Here is a 26,913-nt window from a genome sequence, read left to right as displayed (position 1 = left end):
AAAATCTGTGTTAATTGGAGGTAGCTCGTTGGGAATCCATTCTTTCTCAATGTGTGAGTACCAAAAGGGCACCTTGATGTCACCTTTGGTCTCATCATCATAAGAACATGACCCCCCATTAGCAAGGAAAAATTGCATGTGTTTATCAATTTTTTTTCTATTCTTTTGACCTCTAGTTGATCTCCCTCTTTTAGCCGTACTACATGTAGAGCTTTCATCTACCATTTCCTCATTTCCCTCATTCGATGTAGAAAGATCTGACAAGTACCTATTTGGTGGGTCCTGCAATCCATCAAATGGAAAGTGAAAGTGACATATATAAAATGTAGTAAGTTGAAAGTGATTATACAATTATATTTCTATAATTATATTTCTATACGGACCTTCTTTGTCTATATATACATTATATGATTATATAATATGTCTATTTATAACATACATGCTCAATGATAAACAAGAAGAATATAAAAAAATTATGTCTATTTATTGACTTATACCTGCTGATCCATGTCACTGTGCACAATCCACGCCAAACGGGTCAAATCTCCTATAGTCAATTGACTGTTTGCAAAAAGGGTGACAATCAGACACAATATAAACATTGGTAATTATAAATAACATATGTTGTAATCATTAGAAATGAACACAATAAATATGTAATCAAATTTCCTGAATATGTTAATCATTTACCTTAAGTTAGCTAAAAATTACATCATACACGTTTGCTACAAATAACTTAGAAGACAACATGAACAATAGGCAACATCGCAAACATGAACAAATTTCCCTTATATATGGAATGTAAGATCGTCAACAGAAGGGGTGATGATGTACTTTTAGTCAATTGACTATTTGTAAAAAGGGTCATAATCAAACACAACATAAACATTGGTAACTATAAATAACATATGTTGTAATCATTAGAAATGAACACAATAAATATGTAATCAAATTTCTTGCATATGTTAATCATTTATCTTAAGTTCGCTAAAAATTACATGATACATGTATGCTACAAATAACTTAGAAGATGACATGAACAATATGCAACATCGTAAACATGAACAAATTTACCTTATATATGGAATGCAAGATTGTCAATAGAAGGGGTGACGAACTTTGTAGTCATTGATTATCTTCTTCTTCTTCATCATCATCATCATCATCGCCATCATCACCATCATCATCGCCATCATCATCACCATCATCACCATCATCATCACCATCATCACCATCGCCATGATCATCATCATCACCATCATCATCATCATCATCACCATCACCATCATCGTCATCACCATCATCTTGATCTTCATCATCTTCAATATCTTCTTCTTCCATAACATTATACTTTATCGGCCTTCCTCTTGGATCATGTCTAACAACAAATGACCAACCCTGTTTATTTGGAACCTCTGAGTAAAACACTTGCTCACATTGGCTTGGAAGAACATAGGGCTCATCTCCAACTGGCTCAAACGACCTTGTATTGATCATTGTAAATCCATTATCATGTTGAATAACCGTTCTATCTAGATCATTTTGATTTAGTCGTAACCTATACCATTTGATGACGAATAGAACTACTTTGAAGGTGTTAAATTCACACTCAATTATATCATCCAAGATTCCATAGTATTGATTTTGAGATTGTTGAGGATGTATGTCGTTTCTAGATGATATATTGGTGACCTCAAAAACTGCAGTTTTCCTAGAATCACAAGTTTTCTTTGTGTCATCCAACCTTTTTATGCGGAATTTGTGGCCATGATAGTACATAGCTTTGTGGTGCTTGACCTGCAATTTTTGAAGTGTGTGTAAATTATTTGCATCGTGAGTTGATATGAAACATACGTCGAGTTATGATCATTAATAAATTTCTACGTACCTCTCCACCTCTTAAACCCTTTAGTAGATCAACTACCATTGGCATAACATTGGAATCTCCATTACGATGACCTTCTGTAACCAATGAAGCAACACCTTCCCATGTTAATGAGAAACCATTTTGTTGACATCTTTCAATCCATTCTATCATCCAATCAAGATTGTTCACAATATACAAATGTATTGCATCCCACTCTCGACCACCTGTTTAAAAAAAATACACCAATTAAAAATAACTTGTATTGAAGATTTATATGAATTAATTAACTACAATAACATCTTAGATTTACCTCTCACTTTCCTCGATCTACCTTTTCCCATCAAGTACTCCCCTTCGAATTTGTTAATTGAGTTGGGATCCCAAATATGATCTACATGGATGTTTGCTGCAAACTTAGGAAGATATTCAGTAATGTACACCATGGTCTGGTATACCATATATTCCTCCACCATAGAACCCTTGGGATGTGCTCTTTGTCGAACCAAGCCTTTCAAAAATTTCAAGTGCCTCTCAACCATCCACATTGACCTGGTTGGTACAGGTCCACACAATTCAATCTCCTCAACTTGATGTATGAGGTAGTGTTCTTGTGCATTGAAAAAACTTGGAGGTAGACACTTTTGCATTTCACACATCAGAAGAGGAATTTTTCTCTTCCAATATTTTATATCTTCTTTATTGATTTCTTTAGATGACAACCACCTCATGTATTTTCCAAGATCACATATAACCTGTTTGACATTGTTGGCAAAGTGGTGTGGGAGAGATAGAGGTAGAACGTATTGCAATATTTGTAAAATGATCTTGTCAATATTTTATAAAAGAATGCAATTGAAACTACATGCAATATATAAATATATAATGAATACAAAATAACATGAATTACCTTAATAAATGTATGCCAATCATGTGTTTTCAACCCTGGCCCAAATTCACTTTTATTTGATATGACATTGTTTATGTTCACAGCAAATCCTGTGGGAAATCGTATTTTTTTTATGACTTCTTTTATAGTATTGCTCTGCTGCTCTGACAATAACCAACTAAGGGCACTTGTATCAATCCGATCTCCATTGTTATTTGGTTGAATACCATTTTTCATTGCATGGTTGGATTCTTCAATGTCACTACAAGTTTTGACAATTTGATCTTTGTCATGCCTTCCATCCAAGATTTTCCATAATGTCTCTGCTACATTCTTTCCAATATGCATAGGACCAAACAAATGCACAATTGGGAGTTTCTCATAGTACGAAAACCTAGTAAATTGTGTAGGATAAATTTTTAGTCCTTTTGGAAGTTGGACATTGATGTCTTGACGACCTTCACAACCATCAATCACATCATCAGTAAACAAAACACAATATCAAAATATAAATTTGAAACAAAAAGCATCAAATGGAATGACATTACCTAGACGATTTATTTTATTGTATGCCAACTTCCATAAGCGAGGTGTCATTCTTTGTGGCTTTGACGTAGTCTCTTCTACACCATTGAAAAGATGTTTTTCGGTAATTTGGTACTTATGATTTCTGTGCAAAAAGTGTCTATTCTCATCAAACACCTGCTTTCTTAAACTTTTTGAATGACGAAATTTCATCTTTGGACCACAAATTGGACATGCAAATTTACCCTTTGTCTGAAGACCTACAAGATCGTGTATAATTGGATTAAATGTGTTAACTTTGACATACCAAAAAAAGGTGTCAAGAAGAGAACATACCACAAAAATGTGTTAGCCCAGGGGCATCGTGTATTGTCCATACAAGCATTGCATGAAATTGAAATTGTCTTTGTCCTATTGGTCTACAAATGTCATACATAGTAACCCCATTCCATAACACCACCAACTCGTCGATAAGGGGTTCAATATATACGTTGATATCTTTGACTTGGTACTTACCTAGTTGAATGAGCAAAAACATTACATAATTACTTTGACCATTTGATGGATTAGTAATAATAAATTAATTTAGATGACCACTAAATCAAAAAATACCTGAAACAATCAGTGTCAACATTATGTGCTCTCTCTTTATGGACAACCAAGGAGGTATGTTAGTGTTGATAACAAAAATAGGCCACACTAAGTAAGTAGATCTCATCTCTCCATAAGGATTGACACCATCTGCTGCCAATGAAAGCTTGAGATTGCGAGGTTCTTCTTTAAAGTGTGGCCAATTTTCCTCTATTTCCTTAAATGCCAAACCATCTGCAGGCTTTCGCATAATTTCATCTTGACTTCTATTGCGTACATGGTAATCCATAAATTGTGCCAAGCTATTGCACTTGAATAATTGTTTCAGACGTGGAATAATGGGAATATGCCGAAGAACCTTGCAAGGCACCTTTTTTCTTAATCGATTTGATTGATATCTACTGATATGACAAGTAGGGCATTGTGTTGCAAATTCATGCTGTTTATGATATATAATATGATCGTCCGAAAATGCATCTATTGTTTGATACTCCATTCCAATATCTTTCATGATGGTAGATAATTCTCGGTATGAGCGAGGTAGAATGTTTGATGGTGGTAACAAACACTCACCTATCAACCTACGACCAAAAATATAATTTCTTAATTTAAAGAATATTAATTGCTACACGAACCCAATGTTAATTGTAGGGGAACTATGAGTAAAATAATGAAAGAAGATGGCATACCTTAACATACGTGTCATTGCTATATTGGATAAACCATTCATAACCTTCAAGTTCACCAATAGAAATACAGTGGCAAGAAGAGTTGTTTTGGAGCCTTCATATAGGGACTGGTGTGCCTTCTCAAGTAAAGGTACATCAAACTCTACGTCATCATCACCATCATCGTCGTCATCATTATCATCTTGATCATCGTGATCATTTTGATCATCGTGATCTTCATCATCCTAATCTTCTTCCATGGTATCATTACCTTCTACTTCAATATTCACACCTCCATGTTCCCTCGTTTGGAAATCCGCATTCTCTGAATTGTCATGGTCCATAACATGAAACTCAGGGATGTTGACCTATATGAAAATGATGACCTTATATTAACCATGACCATTATGTCATCATCAAATCATGTCTTATGTAATTTATAAACTATTAAAATACATACCAATGGGCGATACTCGTTTCCCCCTTCAATGTGACCATGTTGCCTACAATGTTGCTCAGCTGTTGTGATTAGATATCTTCGAGTCTTTAAGCCCTTACACATTTTGCAAGGACAATAAAATTTTCCATCACCTTTTCTTTTTAAGTTAGACCACAGTCTAGCAATTGTCTCCCTATTTTTTTGTGCGTTGAAATCGTCAGACATGGTCTTTCTTGAATGGAATGACTCGTTGGTGGAAGAAGGATGATTTGTTTGCAACCTGCAGATGGAGTAGTAAGAGGAAGACACATATAAAAAGGAGTTAGGTCTCTGAACCGAGTAGGAGTTAGGACATGCTGGAGTGGGGTCAGCCCAAGACATTTTGGAATCTTGAAGAAACTGGTAAAGGGTATCTGGAAAGGTGAAAATAAACAAGTATTTTTACAGCTACAAAGGAGGAATCAAGAGCATTATAAATAATGAAGAAGAAACTTAAATCCATACAACTTCACCTCTATTTACAATTTGACCTTTCTGCAAGTGAAATATGACAATATACAAAATTTCCAATCACATTTTCACTTTAAAAAGAACACCAAATATACCTTTGCTACAATATCTTCTCCAAATTCTTCGCTATCAGATTCTTCAGAACTGCAAGCTCCTGTGCAGAAAAAAGATGAGATGTACTAAGTAATCTTTGATGGGCAATATTTAAACAAATCAACTATCAAAAAAACAATTTATGAAATTCAGTTGCTTTATTATGTACTGAAGACTTGGCAAGATGTTTCCAAGTCTATCTATAGAATGCCTATCTGCATGGTTGTTTGCAAATAGTCTAGTACGGTGCCACTTTTGAACAACAACAAATGTCACTGGGGCTAGTAATTTGGCTCAAGAGATGCACAAGCCTGTTGACACCATAGAACTTTTAGTTCATCATATAGCATTCAGTTGTCTTCTTTAACAAAATCCAAAGAGAATACAAACAAACTAATGAGCCGTGTCTATCTCAATAGAATAGCAAGTACTATAGTGAGTATTAGGAAACTGACCTTGTGAATAGCATCCAGTTCATAAAGTATTAGGAAAGTGACCTTGCTAATTAGTTTAACATAGATTGGTGAACAAAAAATTCATAATAAAAATCTGATTTTTTTCCACACTTGTTCAAACCATATAATGAAAAGATAAAAAATGAATTGTATACAAAGACCATATTGTAGGCTATCCAAGTTGAAAGTGAATAGATGACCTTTATGGGGTGTTGTACCAAGTGGAGCAAGTATGTGAGAGCTTGAAGATGAAGGGCTCCTATTTTGGGGCCAATATTTGGTGGTTTCGAGGTGCCTAGGGAGAACCTTTGATGCTAAGTCTTAGTTATGTAGACTTTGACGAATCTGGTGAGCTTTCTACGAGTTTTTACCTGCAGCCACTATGCCCTATTCTAGACCTTCAGTATTTTGATTGACATCAATTATAAGTGTGCATACAGATGTTAGCTACAATTGATTGGGGTGGCTTTTAGTGTGTATCAGTCTAATTTGACATGTGTGATGGCAGTATCAACGTGTTATCAGCATCTTACATTATTTAGAAGAGGTGTAGTTTAGTGGGTAAATGTTCGATCATTGTGGGAATGGTATTCTATGCTTTCTATTAGGTTAATTTGTGTTGTTGTAGCAGTCTGATTTTATAATCTGAATGTTGTATCAGTTTGTTTCAATAATGTTCTTGTTATTTTGCTATATTGTAATGCATCTCACTATAATGTCCCCTTTTTGACATGACATTCAATAATAAAAATAAAAAGTAAAAATATAAAAGATTAAAATAACATGTAATATAATTATAATTTAATTAAGTTTAGTGAATGATCAAAATGAATGCAATAAAGAGTTATGAGTATTGAAGGATTAAGATATAAAGGAGAGACCATTCTATGAGAAGAGAACATGAAGGAAGCAAACAATCATTTGGAAATAAATTATTATTCCGTGAGGCAGTAATGAAGGTTGGCGACTCAATTCCTTTTGAAGGGTGGCAATTCTTTTATAAATAAAATATAAAGGGAAGATCAATAGAAATTCACCATCAAATGTCATTTCATTCAACTAGATACAAAATCAGAAATCCATTCAAGAATCAATTTATGAAATCATTACACACCAATATATCAAATCAGCATTCATTCAATCATCACTATCAACATTTTCTAAATCATCAATCATGAATCCATCAAAGTAAACCATTCAATTGTCCACCTATCATCAATTGGGAATCAAATATCAAAATAACCAAACAATCAGACCAGCAAGCAAACAATCAGTCACTTATACATGCAAATATCAACTATTTGAGTATCAACCATTCTAGCATCCAATCATTTAAATATTTATAATTAAGACATCAATTGGTTAAGCATCCACCCATCAATCCTTCAAGAAATGATAATAAAGAGAAATTAGACAATTGACAATGATCTATCAAATACATCAAGATATCGGTTTTGAATTCTAGTTAGTACTTGCAAACTGGATAGGTTCTGGGCCCATAGGGTAGGCTAAGGATTTGAGGCAATATTTATGATACATATTCCACAAAAATTAGCATAATTGGTATAAATACTAGGTCGTTACTGCAGAGCGTAAAAACTGGTTGATTAGGACATTTAGCAATTCTCGATTTGGGTACTCCATTTCAATTTGTTTGAATTATTTTGTCCAATGTAGGTTGATGCTTTTTAGTTTCAAAGTTGAAACCCAAAGTGTCATATTTGGTAGGCATGTTTGTTCTTATAGCCTTAAATTCATTGACTATGATTTTAAGAAAAATCTATGGCGAGACTTATTTTTCAGATGCATGATGAGAAACAATTTCCACATTGAAAAGTTTTATGAGAATTCCTAGGTTCAACAACTATGTCTTTTCTAAGGCTTATAGCATCTCTTCTTTTGATCTTATGCAAGTGACAAAGTATGAGAAGGGTAGACTTTAGCAATGGCTATTGGTTTTGTTATTATTCCATTGTTTATTATTTTTCTTATCTCATATCTATGTTTATTTTACATTTTTTCATTTCCACATAAATTGTGGCCTGAGGGGCCACACCTTTTTATATTGATTTAAGAAAAAAGATCACACATAAGGGTGCGTCTATAGCTAACTACTTAACATCTAGAATCATATTAACAAAAAGGTTCATATTCATTCTCAAACATATTAAATTGTACATCAGCATAGCCACCAAGGCTAGCCTCCAAGAGCAATCTAGAAAATTTCCACTATTCAAAAGGGTGACAAGAATCATAGTCCATCTTGCAAAAATCATTTTCCAGACTGATACATAGGCTTTCTCAAGAGTATAGAGAATAGCCCAAGCTTCCATCTAATTTTTAGAATGAGTACTTAAGGAAGTAGAAAAGAAAAACTAAACAGGGCTTAAAGTTCCACTACTAGTACCACCCATTCCTGTTGGATGTGGATTACTCCTTGAAAACCCATCTATATTGATTTTGAGGAAATCATTTGGGAGGGGAGACACTAACCTAAGTGGTTCACTTTCTTGAATTGTTGAACTCTGGGACCAAACCTATTTTGTGAAGAAAGAGAAAAGCATTGATCCAAGTGATTAGCAATGTGGAGATCCAAATGAACAGTTGACTGAGATAGCTCTTGTTTCGACAGACCACCCTCTCATGAAATCTCATTCATATTATAATCTTGCACAATCTTATTATAGCAAAGGTGATTATGAAATTGCTGGCTGCTACTACATGGCATCAGTCAAGGAAAGCCAGAAGCCACAGGATTTTGTGTTGCCATACTTTGGGTTGGGACAGGTTAAATGAAATTGGGAGATCTTAAGAGTGCTCTCTCAAATTTTGAAAAGGTTCTGGAGGTTCACCTTGAGAACTGTGAGAGCTTGAAAGTTTTAGGCCATATATATGCTCAACAAGGGCAGCGAGAGAAGGCTTTGGAAATTCTAAGAGAGGCAACTCGCATAGATCCACATGATGCTCATTCATTTATTAAGATGGGTGAGTTATTGATATCATTAGACCCCAGTGCAGCCTTAGATTCTCTTAACACAACAAAGTCTCTTCTAAAGAAGAGCAGAGAAGATGTACCCATTGAATTGTTAAACAAAATTGTGGCTCTTCATTTTGAGCGTGATGAACTAGAGTTGGCTCAGCAAACTTTGATGGAGGCATTAGGAAATGGCGTTTGGGTTGAATTCATCAATAAAAGCCCCAGTATCAATTCTGAAGTTTTTCCTGTGTGTTTAAAGGATATGGAATTCTTCCATCAACTAGAAGAAGAAGGTGTTTCACTTGATTTGTCGTGGGATAAAGTGACAACACTATTTAAATTGAGTTGCTTTTTAAATACTATTTAAATATAATTTAAAATATGAATTTATCCATGAGAAATCCAATGAATAGGTGCTCCTACATCATAGACGGAGATGCTGATGCAAGGTATGATGTTACTGACTTCCCTCTTAGCGCCCTAGTCCACCAACTCATACATGAAAACATGGGACAAAAAAGAAAAAATGTTGGATTTAAAGCTTTTCCAATCAGTTATTAGGAGTATGAACGAGGTCTGCATGTCAGATTCGAATGAAGTTCTAAGATTCATTCAAAGCCCCCACACCAATATCGGCATGGAGGCTTCGAGTGAAGCCCCTTGGGACCTTCATTCAAAGATTTGGCTTCATTTGAAGCCCCTAAAATTTAGCTTCCCCACTTTCCATCTGATTTCTTCACTATGGAAAGTGGGAACCATTATTGTGGCCCTACCCAGGAACAAAATTTTATCACCTAATTTTCCTTTTGTTGACTTCATGATCTTTCTATGAAGCAAAAAAAATAATAACTAACATTTTCTATGTTTCAAACTTCTATGTTGACTAAAAAACATCTGCTGAAATAACTTTATTTGACAAATTCCATTAAAAAATTATAACCTTTTTCAACCTAGACTTATATTAGACATTTTATAAGTTACACTAGATTAACATGTTTAAAAGTAACTACACATATCTAAATGTGTGCACTACATAAGTGTGCGATAAAAATATATATGTATATTTCAATCTATCTTGACATATGTTCATAATCACTCGTATGAAAAGGAATGTATTCAAATATTTCAAGCTCATCTCTGTCATTTGGCTCCCCAAAAATGTGCATACAAGTAACAAAATACTATAGAAAGTCAAGTATTCAAACTATTTGCTAAATGTTACAAGAGAATGATAGATCGTTCATTGTTGAATATATAAAATATTTCATATACCACAGAATAACTATTTTATAAATGAAAACTTTCATACATGGGATGAAGGATTCTAGTTGTTTGAAAGTCTATTGGACATTGTGAGCTTGCATAAAAAATATCAAAATAGTCCTTCAATGCTTGAAAGTTCTTTTTTCACCTATAAGTAGTGGTGAATATAGAAATAATGAGACATTTTATTTAATCTACTAAATGGATTTGAAGCAAACAAAATTATTATAGCAACTCAATGCAAAGGAAAATCAATATATTTAATTTAAAATAGTCTAAATGTGTTCATACAAAAACTATAAATGATTATCCCTATTTAATTGATCTTTATATATTCCTAGTTTTTCAGCTAATGACCAGCCAAATGAAGCCCATAAAGACAACAAGACACAATTTATACCCAAATTAGCATTTTAGAATATTATGAGTGAACCACTTTTCTTTCTTTGCAGCCTATTTTATCTTGGAAATAGGATACCAAATCATGTTGTTATCCTTGATTTATAATCTTATCCTAGTTGATATTTTCTAACAAAAAATTCAATAATCTATTTAGATAACTTGTCTTTTATAGTGTTAACCATTCTCCAAAAATACATATTTTTTTTCTAAAAATATCTTTAAACTCAATGGAAAGCTCATGATTCAACTACCTCTTGTCTCCTATTGAGGTATTTTGGGGATGATATAATAAATAATTCATTCCATCCTACATTGGTAATACTTCTTATTTGGTGAATACATCATTTCATCAAAAAGACTCTTTGTGTGGTGAACCTTTAGTATTTTACCTATACAGTAGATAGATTAGAAGCAACAACATATTTAAATAAACTAAATATCTCTAGAAACATATATGTATATATGTAATAATGTAAATCAAATCAATCTGGAATATTTTCAAGATATAAGTTAAATTCTCATGGATCATTTAGAAGTCATATGTCACAAAAATCTTCAAGTGGGTTACAATTTCTTATTTTTGAAAAATAAATCAAATATTGAATAAATTTGAACCTAAGATTTATTTAAAATAATCTTAAGATATATATTCAATAAAAAAATAAAAAAATAAAAGATAATAGAACTATATCATTGAACATAAGAGGAACAAAATTTCATTACTTGATTTTCCTTTTGTTGACTTCAAAATCTTTCTGTGAAACAAATAAAAAACAAATAACATTTTCTATGTTTCAAACTTCTATATTGACTACAAAACATCTTCTCAAATAACTTTATTTGGTGAATTCAATTTAAAAGATTAGAACCATTTTCAACATAAACTTATACTAGATTTTCAACAATTTTCAAACTTCTATTTTGACTACAAAAGATCTCTTGGAATATAGATCATCCATTGTTGAATATGTAAAATATTTCATATACCATACTATTTAATCTTGCCGGGCTGTTTGAACAGCTACATGACACTGAAAAAATAAATCTTTTGTACAAGCTAATATTGTTCAAGTTTCCTGATTATGTGGATGCATATCTATGACTTGCAGCCATGGTCCAGGCTCGAAATGAGATCCAACTAAGCCTAGAATTGATTGGGGAGGCACTTAAGGTGGATAAAACCTCAGTAAATGTGATTACCATGCTTGGCAACCTGGAACTGAAAACAGATGACTGGCTTAAAGCAAAAGAAACAATTAAAACTGCACAAAATGTATCAGATGGTAAGGATGCTTATGCTGACATTTCTCTTGGAAACTGGAATTATTTTGCAGCTTCACGCAATGAGAAGAAGGATCCAGATGCGGAGGGAATACATCTTGATAAGGCTAGGGAACTGTATTGTAAAGTGTTGGCTCAGAGACCTGGAAATGTCTATGTTGCAAATGGGGCAGGCATTGTGCTAGCCGAAAGGGGTCATTTTGATATTGCAAAGGAAATTTTCACACAGGTTCAAGAAGCTGTAGCAGGAAACATCTTTGTTCAGATGCCTGATGTGTGGGTAAATCTAGCACATGTTTACTTTGCACAAGGACAGTTTGGGCTTGCAGCGAAAATGTATCAAAATTGTTTGAGGAAATTCTATTTTGGCACTGACACCCAAATTTTATTATATTTAGCTCAATCACATTATGAAGCAGAACAGTGGCAAGATTGTAAAAGAACATTATTAAGAGTAGTACATTTGGCACCCTCAAATTACATGTTATGCTTTGATGTTGGTGTTGCCATGCAGAAGTTTTCAACTTCAACACTTCAAAAGCAAAAACGTACTGCTGATGAGGTTCGTCAAGTAGTGTCTAAATTAAAGAATGCACTTTGTGTGTTTAGCCAACTGTCAGTAGTGCCAAGCCCTCATACACATGGCAGGTTTCAAGGATTAATATAGGCCGCCCACGTTGCAGCCCTATATGATTGCTTTCACAACCTGCCATCTCTATGCATTTTTTCTATATGTATGCTAATTTGATTTAAGGAACTGTCAGGTTATGTAATTGTATGATTTGATCATGAAGCAAACTTTGTGGAATAATGAAATATGATACAAGAAACAAGGAATATGGACTATGTTTCAATGAATTTTTAAAAATGTCAAGGTTGATTTTGCAAGATGAGCATCATAGAACTTTACAAAATTATGAAGACAAGGCAGATTTTGTGTTGCTGAACAAGAAAGCATATTTCTAACTGAAGTATTGACATAAAAAGTTTAGTAATTGTCCTAGAAAGTAATCTTGACGAAAGAGAGCATATTCTTAAAGTAGTGGCTTGGTAGAAATCCATTAAAAGTGTCCATTAAAAAACACAATACAACCTGAATATGTCAGTATATGGCAAAGAGTTTTGCATGGCATTCCTGGGATAAATAGAATAGTAGTCAAGCCCTATTCAAGAATGAAAAAGCTTGTTATTTTCCAAGGAGAGGACTTCTATGAAGACGAATCATTAAATGTGGAGTGCACTTTGTAACAGACACAAAAGATTACATGACAGTTGTGAAAGGGGTGCATAAGATGCTCACTTTTTCCTTGCAGAGTAACAAGTAGTTGGTGTTGCTGTAATTATGCAAAGTAGCCAATTGCGTTTGATAAGAAACTCAGTGTCAATTCAGACGACATCCATTTCAAAGGAAGAAGACCTGATAAAGATAAGGCTCTTCAAGCCCTAAGAAGATCAAAAGCGTTCAAAATTCTAGAACCCTACACAATCGAGAGAAGACAGAGTGTGCAGAGTTTCCCCTAATAGTTGAGATCATGAACATAATCCAAATAGGCAGTTCGTGGAAAGTCGCATAGTATGAGTGAAGAATCTAATGAGATGATACACTGCATATCATAAAAAGTGGAAAAAAAAACCCCAAAAAAAACTTTAAAATACCATGTGATCGAAGCATGAAGGAGGTTGCAAGAACAAGAGCTAAAACAAAAGGGTGATGACATTCAAGAAAGCACAAATGGAAGTCTACAATCATAGCAATAAGTCGCAACAAAGTTTTATTACAATGTTCTACAATCAAACGCACCCGTCAATGATCTGTAGCAGATGTGCCCTTGTGCCCTTTTCGATGGAGACCAAACTTTTTTGCTTCCCTCGCGCCAATGTTGATGGAGACCGGACTCACAGCTTCGCCAAATGAAATGTGAATTACATTTTTGCCCTTTTTTTTTGTTTTATGCTACCGTGTGTGTCGCAATTCCGACCAAATTAATTTGTCGCAATTGCGACCAACACAGGCATGTTATTAAAAAAAAACAAAAGTTTACTTTATAACACGACCAACTAACCCATTTAAAAAACTTGGTTGCAATTTTTGGTCGCGATTTTGGGTGAAATGCACTAGTGTTATAAGATATTAGATTATTCATTTATTCCGGTCTAATATACCTTTACAAATATGTGTTCTTTGTCTATTTCTTTTGTTTTTAATAATGGACTTAGTTATCTTCTTGTAGTCATTTGTTTAACTGATTTTTGGTCGAGGTTGATCCTCAATCTACATTGCTTATATTGAGGACTACATTTAATTTATCCTTATTTTCTAAAATTATTAATGTTATTTGAATTCTACTTATCAGTCTGAATCAAGGTTGTCATACATCAAAATTAGTAAATAGATTAAAGTGTTGGTCTTTTATAGTAGAGATGTTAATTACGAAACTATTGATTTAATCTTGAGAAAATATTTTGTTAATATTTTAATTTACTATTGTTTATTCATGTTTTATCTGTTTTTCATAGCTTTCTAAACTCTTTTATGTTCATCCGGTCACAATCTTTTCTTTTTATGCTAAGCTTCCCTCCCTCCCCACTCTTCCTATCTCCCCTCCCCCTTATATCTCTAGAATAATTAAAATAACATGTTAGAATGATTTAGAATAACTGGGAGGGGCTGAATCAATTATCCTTAGGTCCAAATGTACCAATTAAACTTTTGAACTCTTCAAACAACTTAGATTTTACAATCAAGTAGCTTGGTCTCAATAGTAACTTATTAGTAACATAAACTTGTCCATTTTCCCAATAATAACTAAATTGTAAAATGTAAAACATTAAACTATAAAACATCTCAAATAACATCCACACAAGCAAGACATCAAGATTTAACGTAGAAACCCAATTTGAGAAAAACCACTAGCAACATGTTGTAGACAACTAAATCTAATTACATCACTAGGTAATCTTATTTAGTCATGTCCCAGGACATTATTGATTAAATATTTATTATTTAATTAATTAATCATCATCCCTTAGTTAATTTATTAATTTAATTAATTATAGTCCAATTGATAAAATCAAATGATAACCCAAAATAAAATTATCAATTAAAACTCTATTCCTCTATTAAATTAAATAAATCCTCAAATCTATTTAATTTAATCCCACATCCCCCATTTATTAAATAAATCATTTAATAAATTATGCAAGCCCCTAAAAACAACCCTAAAGTCAACCTTTACCCCTAATCCAACCCATTCACCCATATTAACCTCACTTAACCACCTAACTAACCCATCCCATCAATGCTAAGCCACTTGCCCCTTAACCCCCTTCCTAAGCTAAGTCTAATCCCCCTCCTAAACATGTGCAAGGGTTAAGACTTGCTAACCCAAGCCAAAATTAACAAGTCTACCTTATCTTCTTCCATCCCTATCCAAGAGCATTAATGGCTCTTACATGCCATTAATTCCTCTTACATCCCTCTTACACACTCATCCTCCCTCATTACTCCCTTTGACCAACCCTTATCCCATCCTCTCACACTCATCCTCCTTGTGACAAGTGTCACTCCCCTATTGGCTCTCAACAAGCACAATCCATTTGCTTCCCTTTCAAAGCATCTTAGCCCTCCCTCACCATCCTTGCATCCTAACCCTCCATCTATCTACCCCTTGGCCTATAAATAAAGCCCTTCCCTCTCACAAAAAGGAATCCACTTTTATGCAAACTTATAATGCTATTTTGAGAGCCTAAAAACTACCAAAATACCATCATAATGCTTAAATCCATCCATACCTCCATGGTTGAAACCCTCACCCATATATACACTTGGTAAAAACCCCCACCTATTGGAAGTTTGAGCACACCATGAGCATACATCTCCATCCATCAAGGACATATCTACGTCGTCATAGGTTATACCATAAGGAGCCTACCATTCTTGGTGATGATCTTGGTCCTATCATAAGTGTTAGCTTATTTAGTTTTATGAATGCTTTTATTAGTTAGTATTCATTTATTACACTACTAGATTAGGTGATACATTTTGGCACACCTGGTGGGACCCCACTATGGGTCATTCATTCATCTATTTCAATCCATTTTGCTTACATACTAATGATCTAACGTTTGGTGTTGTTTGAGTGTGTTTCATGGTGTTCTTGTTTTTTCTGTAGGTTGAAGGACGAATTTGGGAAGAAGACATATCCTCATATACCCAAAAACCAAAAATTTCTAGAAAAGCTCACAACTATTAGTTTTGTTTATGCGTAGTGTTGTCTGCACAGATGCACCGTCGCCTTCGCTGTTTCATCGTCTCCGAATTGTCATTTCCACATTTTGGCATCTTTGAACCATCATATTCGTTATTTCATCATCTTTGAACTGTCATCTCTGATTCAGTCATCTCTGCCCGAGAACTCGCATCTTCATTGGGGGTGGTTGTATCTGGCATCGATATTGTCATCTCTGCTTAACTGTCGTCTCTACAGGTTTCATGCTGACCTTTGTTTTGGCATTTGCATTCTTCTGGCATGTCTGAGTTTTGTGGTCTCTATTGTTCTATCATCTCTGCGATTTGGTAATCCCTGCACTTTTGGTGGTTATGTGAAATTGAGATTTTTCTAAGCATTTTTATGCCTATAAAAAGAACAAAAAATAATTTTTTTTTCCCATAGTTAAGCTTTCATTTTGGAGACTTTTTGGATTACTAACCAACTTGATTTTTTTGTAGCATTTCAACTTGGAGCATCTTGATAACCTAACTAACCATGTTGTTTTTTTTAGGTTTTTCTTAGAACAAACTTGAATGTTTAAATTTTTTTCTTTGCATGCATGTTGCTAAAATCAATCTTGAATGCCATGGACTAAAACCTAACGTTTTCATTGGAATGCATGATAAACACACTCTTGAATGCCTTAAGGGATTTGAAATCTTTCATTGGAATGCATGATCAACACACTCTTGAAAGCTAAAGATTAAATAGAATGAATGTGATAAACATTTGATTTTGGATATTAAAGAACATTGCAAATCAACACACTTCAACTTTGGGGCTTAAAAAGAACTTCATTCAATCTTGAATGCTCTAAAGTGAAAATGTTCTTATTCCCTCCTTTTAAAAGTTTTCATGCTCAATTTACTTTTTGTTGACTTGATTTATTTTGTTGGTGACGTTGTCAAGTTGGAAAGAACCTTTGAATGCTAATCACATGTGTCTTCAAATCATAAAATAGTGCATCTAAAAGATTCACAAATAGAATGAATCAAGTGCCTTAGGTGTATTGAGATTGTGCTTTTTAGCACATCTTTGACTTCTCTATTTATTACAAAGTAGAACCATTTAAATACATAACACATGTACTGAAAGTTGTTAGCAAGATCACCCGCAACAACCTAGGAGTGCTTCTAGCGAGTTCATCTACCTCTGGGAAGCGCATCCCCTTTGGTGAGAAGCTCAAACTAGTAAATAATTTGGCTAATATATAAATTAGGGGAAAGTTAAACTTTCTCGCTCTATCACCCAAGTTCAGGTGCTGTGTTTCTAGGGGTAGCCTGAGGTGGGAAAACTGTCCCACAATTTTAGCATGTCCAGAATAGATCCTTAAGTGGATCACATACATAACAACCATTTGGCGAGACTCAACAAACCTAATTACAAACCAACTTAGTAGCTACCCTTTTATCCTTGGTATGTTATTTGCAGTGCAAGGGAAACAACATCCCCAAAGATTACCCACCATTGTGCTCCCTTGGTAGAGGCATAAGGCTATTTGGGTTTCATCTCCAAGGGTCGTTGTTCCCGCAGAAGGGGAACTTCTATTTTCCATGCCTTGAAGATTTTTTGATGTGTATCATTTTTCAATCAACTATTGTATCGACTCACCTCTTCAATTAGAGGGATATATTGCACTAGAATCAGGAGACATCACGTTGTGGGTTGTTGAATAGCATATTGCAACCAAAATTTGACCTTAGGAATCAAAAGTGTGTTTGAATTTTCTTATTTTTCCAAAAGACCCATGAAAAATATTTGTAAAAACATACATGGTTTCTATGGTTACTATCAAATCCTTTTGCTAAAGAGATCACTTGTTTGTCTTTCTCAAAGTTGCTTTGTCCTTTGACAAATTATTTGCTCATAATCCATCACATCAGAAAGATCTCATCCTTGTTATTTCAAAAATAGTTGTTAGCAAGTCCATTCACAACAACTTTTGTCTCATTGGTTCAACTTTATCATTTTAAAAAAAAACTATCCTCATTCTCTCAAAAACAATTACTAGCAAAATCCAATTACAAACCAATTTTTTTCTCCTTGGTACAAATTTGCCTCTTTTAAAATATCCTTGTTACCTATTTACTTGATCAAAAATAACACATTTGTCTTCAAAAGATTCCATCCTTGTTATTTCAAAAATAATTGTTAGCAAGTCCATTTGCAACAACTTTTGTCTCATTGGTTCAACTTTATCTTGTTAAGAAAAAATTATCCTTATCCTCTCAAAAACAATTGTTAGCAAAAACCAGTTAAAAATATTTTTCTCCTTCGTCCAAATTGTCCCTTTTAAAATAATCCTTGTTACTTATCCGACTTGACCGAAAACAACACATTTTTCTTCAAAACAGGTCCCCTCTACCTTGGTTCAAAAGGATTGTTAGTAAGTTTATCCACAACAATTCCTAAGCCTAGTTTGCCCCACTTTACTACTTTACCCTTTCTGGAAACTTAGTTATTCCTCAGTTGATTTATGTTTCCAACCCAAGGTTAAAAGGTATATTTAGTGTAGTCACTACCTATAAAAAACCCATAGTTGAACTCAAATCTCTTAGAGTTATCTCATGTCAGGCCAAACCAAGACCAATTTCAAAAAGGATAAACTTCCACAAATACTAGTTTGCAAGGAAATAGAAGTAGAACACAAGAAATATACCCCCAACCCAAGGATTGCCAAGATAGACCAAATTGAGAAAGACAGGGTAGACATTGCATTACAAATTGAGTGGGATTACAAAATCCAGAACCTAACTCTCCAACGAGGTGTCAACCATAGCCTTATAAAAAACTCTAGTGTTACTTTGATTAGGTCCTTCTTTTTTCACACACACTTATGCACTTATCTCCTCATAGGTTTAGCCTTTCACATAAAACCACTACCCCATTCAAGCATTTGAAATAAAATCATCTCCTCCCATTTTTTGACATCAACCTTAAGTTAAATCACTACTCATCACTACTCATGAAACATGGGTCAATTAGTTTGACTCAAAAATCACACAATTAAATCCTAATAGCAATATGACAATTTGACTTGTTGTGAAAATTATCTCCTACTTATCAAGTGATGAGCTTAAGGGGCTTTCTAATGAATGGTTCATAAGGCACAACACTTCGTGAAGGTTTTGCAAATGGGGTTGCAAGCTTTGGGCTTAACCATGGAGGAAACTCCATAGTTAAGCACGCTCAGGTTGGAGTAGTACTGGGATGGGTGACCTCCCAAGAAGTCCCGGTGCTTCACCCCTATGAGCATCATCTAGATCGAATGAGTGCTAAGTGTTCCATTTACTCTCATGAGAGATGGATTCATGTTGAATCACTAGTCATGAAACATGGGTCAATGAATTTGACTCAAAAATCACACAATTAAATCATGATAGCAATATGACAATCAACCTTAAGTTTTTAGGAATCCTACACATATTATTAATCCCTAGCACCCTCCACTATTTACTCATCCACTTAGAAGCATTTAGCATCACTTCATTAAGCTTTGTTTCCCTAAAGGAGTTTCCATCCATCTCACCATCATAGTTATCCTTAAAAATTAAGCATTGTCTAGGATAGGTTGTCACTTGTGTCCCACATCACATTGAGAAAAAGGTTGGGTTACACACTTGACCCTTCTTTGTCTTCCAAAAATGGACATAAGGCTACCTTAGGGTTTGATATCCCCATCATATTTTCAAGATCACACTTAAGGGAAACACAATCTCCTTCACTTAGTACCATAGCATTTAGGTTCCTAAAGGTCTCATTAAACACACTTATCAACATCCTTCTTGCATTTCATCCTCAGGGAAGTTATCCTTTCTTGCCACCCATCACACATTTTGGTAAGAACACATGAAAAAAGAAGGACATGGATCCTAGTCTTAGTATTGATTCAACATTTGTTATTTTGTGAAGGAATTGAGATTCTTGGCTAAAATAGTTGAATTCTTAAAATATGTAAAGTGCGTGGAGAGATAAAAATTATCTTAGAGAAAGAAGGGTGAAGACAATGAATGTGATGAGGTAGGGAGGGAAGCCTTCTGCTACCTTATCAATGTCTCTTATCAAAAAACATAACTTGAAAATGATAAAATATGACACAACAGAAACTCGGATATTACATATCTGTCAAAACAACCATTTTGAAGAGCACTTCTTACCTTTAATCCTTCTGGAGAAAGGCAAGCTAATCCACCAGCTTGTGCAATATTAGATGCACCATTGAAACAAGTACACATGATATGATTGAAATCATTTACAACAGGGAATCCATCAAAGAATCGAAGCTCATTAGGAACAACTGTCCATCCAAGATGGACACCTGTAAAGCCAACATATTTGGAATATGATGCAGGCTCAATTGCAATCTACATCACAATATACAACATTAGTAACCAAATGAGAATACCTTAAAAAGTACAGAAAATAAATGCATTAAAACTTAGACAATTTCTATAAATGACGATGCAAAGCAGAACATGTCTAGACTCAAGTATGATAAATAGCATGAACTCCATGGATAAATAGCATGATTACACATGTCAATTAAAGGTATGATGCTATACTTTCTTCCCCTTTTTCATATTTTTGGTGGAACATGCTACTTTATGCTAAAACCTTCATACCAATATATAATAATCCACTATTTAGTACTGATCTTTATATCTGTATCATCTAACATATTTCAAAATTTTCATAGGTTGCAGGACACATCAAAGGCAACAAAGGCAAGGCTGGAAAAGGTTGGGCAACACAGACTTGGCTCTAGGGGATATTTGAAAATCAAAGCACGCGCTGTAAGTAGCAATAAATGAATTGCAAAGAAAAATTATTTATAAAATGCAAATAATTTTGTTAATTAATAAAAAAATTCAGGGCACTAATTTTAATTTGGAAGCCACAAAAGGACACAAAAAAACTGCCTTCAAGCAAGGCTATGCAGCGGTGGCTGAACGCCTACAGCAAGCTTCCATTGCCCCAATCAAGCAGTCTCTTGCATCATGTGCACAGGTAAATATGCCAAAAAATATATTAGAAATTGAATACTTGAGCAACAATTTATTTAATAATAATGTGCATGACATTGCAATGCAACCTGTTAATCTTGACACAGATCATACGCAGCATCATGAAGCCCCTGATGTGCATCGTACTGTCGATGGAGGTGCTCATTTTTTATTTAAAACTAATTATGTAATTATTAATACAATTTAACATCTTTAATTGAACTTGGTGTAATCTTTTTGTGTTGAGGATATAGAATCATGTCGTGTTGAACGAGTGCTGGAGGATGTTCAGACTGATCAGCAGGTAGATCATGTGGCACATTCAGGTAAAGAAAATCTATGTTTTGTTCTTTTAAATTAATTTTTTGATTTATAGTTCTTTTACTTAAATAAAAACTCTTAATTCACTAATATAAAATGGTGAGAATTTAACCTCATGAAGTACTTGTTATTGCAGCGGACCCCCCTTTGGTGCAGCGGCCTCATAATGTTCCTGAACGGATGAGGAGGAGACATGTGTTAGAACCAATAGAGGAGGGGGATCCTGACGAGGACATTGATATTCCTCTTAGAAATTATATGAAAAAAAGAAACGGCAAGAAAGCAAAAAAGACATGATTATTCATGAATGACTTACTCTTGAATATTGTTAATGAATATTGTGTTAATGAATTATTCATGAATGACTTACTCTTGAATGTTGCGTGTTAATGAATTATTCGTGAATGTTGTGTGTTTATGAATTTTATGTGTTAATGAATGTTATCATGTGATTATAATGATTGAATGTTATATTTCAAAAATGGATGAATTGAATGTTATTAAATGTTAATGGGGATAACGAGGACATTGATATTCCTCTTAGAAATTTTATGAAAAAAAGAAAAGGCAAGAAAACAAAAAAGATATGATTATTCATGAATGACTTACTCTTGAATATTGTTAATGAATATTATTCATTAATGTTGGGTGTTAATGAATATTGTGTTAATGAATTATTCATGAATGACTTACTCTTGAATGTTGCGTGTTAATGAATTATTCATGAATGTTGTGTGTTTATGTTTATGTGTTAATGAATGATATCATGTGATTGAATATTCTATTTCAAAAATGGATGAATTGAATGTTATTAAATTTTAATGGGGAATTTAGAGTGATGTTTGGTGGGGGGGGGGAGGGGCCAAATGAGCTTCCACCTTCACGTGGTTGGCCCTGTTAAGTAGAGAATATTTAACTATTCTCGAAACCAAGTGAAGCTCAAACTTTAAAGATAAGCTTATAGTTAATAGTGACAACCAATTAGCAAGTCGAAATGAAGTTCTTCGTTACAAGTACCTTTTTAGTTTTTAAAGCACGATATCATGTTTTAATATTGTATAGTTTTTTTCTCTAAAGTTAAAGTATTCTTTTACTATAACAACATAATTTATGACCATTTTAGTAACTATTCTAACATCGCTTTATGACAAATCTTGTTTTGGCAAAGATGGCGATACGTGGTGCTATCTATTCCTTGGGAGATTGGATTGCACAGGTCTGTATCTCAACATCAACATGGAAAATGGTGTGAAATTGCACTTTCCTTAGTCAAATTCAATAGTTTAAGAATAGTCAAATTCAAAAATAAGAAATGATAGTCCCTCCTCATACAATTGAATTTTAATAGGAATGTTGAGAAAACAATAAAAATGTTGCTCTGTGAACAAAGTTGTTGTCTTGCAGGACGTGACAAGCAATAAGGGGTGTACATATTAAAAAACATGATAATTATTGTAGCAGGTCAAACAAACTCTTTGTGCATTCACAACATTCTTTCTGGATTTGTTCTTGAAACCCAAGGTGTTTTTTCCCCCTGTTTTTACTTCCTTTCTTTAATCTTTACATTATATTGCAGAGCCCCTTCTTGGAGATGAAACCAGCATTCATAATGACAAGCTGGTTGTTGAAGACACTCTTAATGACTTGGTTTTGGATGGCGGTTTGTGACACCAGAAAGCAACACATTCGGCCATGCTTTCAGGTGATATTTTTTTTTGCAATTTCCATGGCTACTTCATGTTGGATTAATCATAAATATCAAAAACATTATTCATATTGCACTATAATCTTTGATCCTTACAGAGATTATGAAAAGGAAAGCGAGAGGAATAAAAGTGTTGAAGAGTTTTACAAAATTCAACACATTAACATGACTTATGATTTTGTATGTTTTATAACTTTCATAAAAACATTTTTTCTCAAACAGATGTTTTGAAAGATTAGAACTATACACTCAATATTGGAAAAAGATTTTGAGCTCTCTTGTTTGTCATAAAAAAGAACGAAAAATTGGGTCTGCTTTACTAACTTATCCAATGCCTTAGGGCATTCAGTTAGAAACTTCAAAATTAGATTTTTAGAGACAACTCTTGAATTCAAATAGTAAAGCTTATATGATCAACATATTGAAAAGTATGAGATACTAAAAGTTTGTCGTCCTAAAATGTCTTATTACTCACTGCTAATATTTGATAGCATCTTCTTATCTTCTTCATGTTAGAGTAATTATTTGTTCTAACTTATTAATTAAATCACTTTGATTTAATTAATTAAGTTGCCTATTACTCTAGTTTTCTTAAGCTATCTTGTTGGTGCATATAATTAATATTTTATTAATTATATTGTGCAACCCTAGCTTTTTTAGGCTTTAGTTTCCCTTTTCGGGTTTCGTGATTCCTTTATAAGGATTCACCTCTTTGTATTTTATACATTCACTTATTGGATTATATGAGATATTGCTCTTTGCATGTCCATAAAATGGATCTGGCTTTTTGGCCTCCTTGATTTTTCCTTGCCTCTGTTCTTTGCTTCATCCATGTGACAGGGTTATGCATGCAGGTGTTCTTGGGAGATTAGTTTTTCACCTAATCTAACATGGTATTAAAGCTAGCTTGCTGCTCGTTGTTCGTGGTTTGCTGAAGCGTTTCAGAAGCTGCATTTTTCGGAGCAGTGGGAAGCTGTACGGACAACTTTTTTAAAAAAATTGGGGCACTTTGGGCTCAAAAGGACACTTCCATTGGATCCAGAAGGCCATTTGCAATCAAAATCCATATAAAACTTGTCCATTTTGGACACCGTTGGTTTGGGAGGCAAAAAAAAATTGTCCGACAGGGCTGTACGAACCCCCTGCACGCGTTTCGAGGCAGAAATATCAAAAATTGGAAAAAAAATATAAAAGCAGCTTTTTTTTCCACAGCGGTTTTAAAAAAACTGCCAACGATCACCGAGACCGCTAGCGGTTGGCGAAAACCGTCTGCGGTAAATCGTTGGTGGTCCCGCTGACCGCAGGGCTCTTGGTGACCCGCCGACAGCACCTTTTGACTGCCTGCCCGCCCTCCACCGTGGCTCCACCACTATGGCAGCGCGACCTGCAACCTCCGCCCAACCTCCGCCCGTGCACTACTCCGCCGGCGGAGCCGGGGTGGCGCATTTTTTTTGGAGGTTTTTGTTTTTTTTGTTATTTTTTTAATTAAAAAATAATAATTTTTTGCATTTTCAGAGGCCCTGGAGGTTTTTTCTCCGTAACTTGAGCATACGGATGTATTTTTTCAATTCGAAAAGAGCGTCGAAAAGCTGGTTCCAAGACGAAGATGTTGGTATAGGTGTTTTTGAGTTTTAATGCAGTTTAATTGCCTGTTTTGGCAGTCAAAGCCAAATATTCTATTTTGCACTCCGGGAGGCGTATCTTGAGCTTCCGATCTTCAATTTTGGACTTCTTTATATCACTGGAAAGCTCTTTCTATGCTCTTTTCAGTGATTCTAGTTGTTTTTCCAGATTCTATTCTAGGCACATCCTATTCAATCTTTTGCATTTCAGCATTTTGGTGGATATTCTGTTTGTTTCAGATCCGGAGATTGATTTTGTTGCTTCAGTTGCTTCATTTTGGGCTTTACCTTCTGTTGTTTCAGCCTTATGTTTTTTTTTTATCATTGTTGATATTCATTGTAAGCATCTTTATGCAACGTACTGAGATAAAGTGCCACTCTTGCGTTTGGGGATCATTTTCATCATTGTGATTCGTTGTACTCGCACTATTTTATAAAGTACCATGGGGGGGATAGTTGTTTGCCGCTTATAGGCCCTCTTTCTCTAATTCCTCGTGTAGTGTCGATGACATGTGCCTTTATTAGTGTTTTGTACCTCACTCTTGATGTGTTTGGCTCCTGTGTTGTAGGAGATTCTTGGCCCATCTTTTCAGCTGCCTGTCACCTCACCTGCCTTAAGGGGAGGTTATATTGTTGTTCTATGCTTCTTTGGTTGATGGTTCGTGCCTTCTATTTCCATGGAGGTTCTGCAGATCAGCATTTTGATAGAGTTTTGTGGTTCTTCATGCTTCAATGATTCTCTTCTGATCTCTTTGTTCCTTCTTCTGGAACATTCTTTTCTATCTCTTTTTGGAGTAGGGTTTTTCCCATGTGGTTTTCTCTATTTCTCCTCTTTATAGAGATTTTGGTTTGATTGGGTACCTGATCTGGCCTTGTTGCTGGGACCCAATTCTCTTTCATAGTTGTGCTAGGTTAGCTTCCTCCCAAGCTTCGCTTAAGGGGGGGTGTTAGAGTAATTATTTGTTCTAACTTATTAATTAAATCACTTTGATTTTATTAATTAAGTTGCCTATTACTCTAGTTTTCTTAAGCTATCTTGTTGGTGCATATAATTAATATTTTATTAATTATATTGTGCAACCCTAGCTTTTTTAGGCTTTAGTTTCCCTTTTCGAGTTTCGTGATTCCTTTATAAGGATTCACCTCTTTGTATTTTATACATTCACTTATTGGATTACATGAGATATTACTCTTTGCATGTCCATAAGATGGATCTGGCTTTTTGGCCTCCTTGATTTTTCCTTGCCTCTGTTCTTTGCTTCATCCATGTGACAGGGTTATGCATGCAGGTGTTCTTGGGAGATTAGATTTTCACCTAATCTAACACTTCATTTGTACAAATTGTTTCATTACACTCTGTTTTATTATAAATGATTATCTATGCCAGGATGATTTGGGTTATAAAGTTTTTTAAAATGGGGTGTTTTTGGTAGGTTTGGCAAGATTTTTGCATCACATGTGTTTGGACAGCCCACAATTGTATCTTGTAATTTCGATTTCAGTTTGTATGTTCTGCAGAATGAGGATTGATTGTTTCAGAGTAGCTATCCCAAGTTAGTAAATAGTATTCTTGGCGAGTTTTCTGTGCTCATCACTATGGGTGATGCACACAAGAGAATGCGATCTCTGGTAGTTAATATGATCAATACTGCTAAGAAAAGTGCCAATTTTTTAGAAGATATTGAGTGGCATGCACTCTATATCTTTGATCAATGGAACCATCAACAGGACATACTTTTCTCTAAGGAGGCTAAAAAGGTATGTTTTTCAGACTTCCAATTTGTGCTTTCCTTTAGAGGGGTCTTTTAGAGGATGAGTTACCAAAGAATACTCACCCCAGATCTTTTTGTTTCTATGGTAAGCAAGATCCTACTAGGTTTTCTAGCTTATCAATACTCGTATAAGCTTTCTCATGTCAATCATAGTTTATAGATATCTTTGTTGTACTGTTGTTAGGCTGGAAGTAGTAATACTCCAATACATTTATATTTTTACTATATTATAATCTTGTTCTCTACTACAATCGGTTATGGT

General features: G+C 34.4%; 1 pseudogene; it reads left to right on the top strand.

Annotated features, from left to right (window-relative positions):
• The first annotated feature begins 6,987 nt into the window (after positions 1–6,987).
• Positions 6,988–16,580, top strand: LOC149558664 (protein CTR9 homolog; annotated as a pseudogene).
• Positions 16,581–26,913: the final 10,333 nt, after the last annotated feature.

The sequence above is a fragment of the Cupressus sempervirens genome, chromosome 5 (genome assembly GCF_028749045.1).
Source record: "Cupressus sempervirens isolate cs-2001-9-10 chromosome 5, ASM2874904v1, whole genome shotgun sequence".
Classification (NCBI taxonomy): Eukaryota; Viridiplantae; Streptophyta; class Pinopsida; order Cupressales; family Cupressaceae; genus Cupressus; species Cupressus sempervirens.
The sequence above is the reverse complement of the archived record's forward strand: the minus strand, read 5'-3'. Positions and strand labels throughout refer to the sequence as shown.